The sequence below is a fragment of the Macrotis lagotis genome, chromosome X (assembly GCF_037893015.1).
Source record: "Macrotis lagotis isolate mMagLag1 chromosome X, bilby.v1.9.chrom.fasta, whole genome shotgun sequence".
NCBI lineage: Eukaryota > Metazoa > Chordata > Mammalia > Peramelemorphia > Peramelidae > Macrotis > Macrotis lagotis.
In genome coordinates this window covers 373,329,177-373,331,951 of record NC_133666.1, presented here as the reverse complement: position 1 = coordinate 373,331,951, position 2,775 = coordinate 373,329,177, and the positions used below count along the sequence as shown (strand labels likewise).

Genomic DNA, 2,775 nt, shown 5'->3' with positions numbered 1-2,775 from the left:
CCCTTGTGGCTTCCTCCTCCTGGACTGGGACCACGATGTCTTGTCCCTTCCCCAAGCTTTTCCTACAGCTACCGCCACTGCCTCCTTATTCATCTCCATGTATCATAGGTGGCACAGGTTCCAAGATGTCCGAGTGGATTGTGGGGAAGCCAGTCATGTTGGGAGCTGATACACAGCCTCAGGTCCTAAGGTCCTCAGCTGAATGCACAGCTACAATCCACAAAAAGGCCTGCTAGTGTCATTATTGCCTGCCATGCAGGATATACTTACTGTGGGTCTTATGCTGCTCATGCTTACAAACAAGTGGATCCATCTATTTTGTGGAGCATATTCATCCTTGGGCCCTCCAATCATGTGCCCCTTTCTCAATGTGTTCTTTCCAGTGTGGTTTATATAGAGAACACCAATAGATAGATAGATAGACAGACAGACTCAGATATTTGTATGTATATCTATCTATCTATCTATCTATCTATCTATCTATCTATCTATCTATCTATCTATCTATAGATATATAGAAAACCTCTGTATGACCTTCATATTGTTCAAAAGATTTATGAAGAGCTATAGAAGATAGGAATGTTAGAGTGCATGTCATTGAAGACAGATGAAGATGAACACAGCATTGAAATGCCTTATACTGCTAAAGTCATGGAAAGGCATAGAGATGAGTTTACCATTAATCCCATATTGGTTGGAGCTCTGAGTGAGTCAAAAGAACAAGTATTCAGAAAACTTTTCAGTAAATATCTAGCAGTTTGTGCTTTTTTTTATTTCTGCCATTAGGGTCAAAGCTTCCATTCTAGAAACTATGATGAATCCCAGGTGTATATTTATAGATACATTGAACATCTAGATAAAATGGGCATGAGTATTATAGAACAATTAGATCCTATATCTTTTAGCAATTACTTGAAGAAATATCATAACAAGTAACTCCCATAGGGGTGTCACTAAATGCTATCATTGAGCTCCAGAAGATTGGAATAAATATGAGTTTTTCATTTTTGAATTATGCCCAGTCCATCCAGTGTAGAAAATGGCAAAATAGTTCAATGAGTTATGCACCTGGAGCACTTACAGTCCACTGAAACTCGAAATATTCAGGGATACCACCTGCACATACTCATTCTCTAAATGGGTTCTCAGTCTAGCCCTTACAAAGATACAGAGCCTGATCTTTGGGGATGCTCAAATCTGAAATTAACAGAACTTTCTTCTCTTCTCTTCTCTTCTCTAGTAGGTGTATTCCTTCCATAATTTCAACTCATTGTAAAATGCTTTCTTGTTTAGGGCAATGGAGGGAGGGAAGACTGGTTTTACAATGTTTTATGATTTTAAAAAAAGTGATGATGGATATAAAATTATGTTGGCAGAGGGTCCTTCAAATACAACATGTGAAGCATTTACCATGTTCTAAATGTACACTCTTTGCAGACCTATGCATATATATTCAATTTTCAGAATAATTTTGTATACTGTAAACAAAAAAATTTATATTGTAAAAAAAAGGATGGAATTTTTTATAATGAAAATTGCATTTAGAAATGATCTGTATTAGAATATAACAAATCTCCAGTAGAGTCAACTACTACCCATGTTGTACAACAGAAAACTTCTATTTTAATTGCAAATAAAGGAATACACAACTCCAAAAAATGAAGCAAGAGCAAGGAAACTACTGAACTAAAAAATAGAATCAAGAGTTGATTTTACAGAAAAAAAATAAACATTTAATTAATTTTATTTAAATAAAGAAAAAAATCAAATTACTTCCATCAAAAATCCAAAAGCTGAAGACAACATCAAAGGGAATGAAATTAAAGTAATAATCTGGGAGTATTTTGCCCAACTGTGTAACAATAAAATTGAGAATTGAACAGAAATGTATGAATATTTATAAAATATAAATTTCTCAGGTTAAAAGAAGATGAAATTAAATATTTAACCCCATCACAGAAAAAGAAATTCAACAAGTCATCAATGAGCTCAAAAGTTAATTCTAAAAATATTCAAGGAACAATAGATTACAGTTCTATACAAACTATTTGAAAATATAAGTAGAGAATGAAGCCTGCCAAATTCCTCCCATGAAACCATTATGGTGCTGATACCTAAACCAAGAAGAGGCACAATAGAGACAGAAAATTATAGACAAATTCCTCAATGAAAATGGATAGAAAAAAATTTAAACTATACGAAAAGAGATTAAAGTAATTTATCTATAGCATAATACACTATGATCGAGAAAAATTCATACCAGGAACACAGAATTTGTCCATTAATAAGGAAAGTATCAAAATAATTGGCTGCATCAAAAACAAATCTAAAAGAAATCATATTATCTCAATATATGCTGAAAAATCTTTTGACAAAATACAATGTGCATTCCTAATAAAAGCACTAGAGAGCATAAGAATAAGTGGAATGTTCCTTAAAATGATAAGTAGTATCTATCTTAAACTATCAACAAATATTATATGTAATGGGGAAAAGCTAGGAGCATTTCCTTTTCTTTTTCTTTTTAAATTTGTTAATGCAATAAGGTTAAGAGTGACTTGCCCAAGGTGACACAGCTAGGCAATTTTTAATTGTATGAGGTCAGATTTGAAGTCAGGTCCTCCTGTCACTTGGACCACTGCTTTATCCACTGTGAAACCTAGCTGCCCCCAGTTAGGAGTATTTTCAATCAGATCAGGGGTGTACAAGGATGCTCATTAGCACCACTATTATTCAATATTGTATTAGTAATGATAGTTTTAGTAATAATAGAAG

General features: G+C 33.7%; 1 pseudogene; it reads left to right on the top strand.

Annotated features, from left to right (window-relative positions):
- The first annotated feature begins 253 nt into the window (after positions 1-253).
- On the top strand, positions 254-1,091 carry LOC141502163 (protein MEMO1-like; annotated as a pseudogene).
- Positions 1,092-2,775: the final 1,684 nt, after the last annotated feature.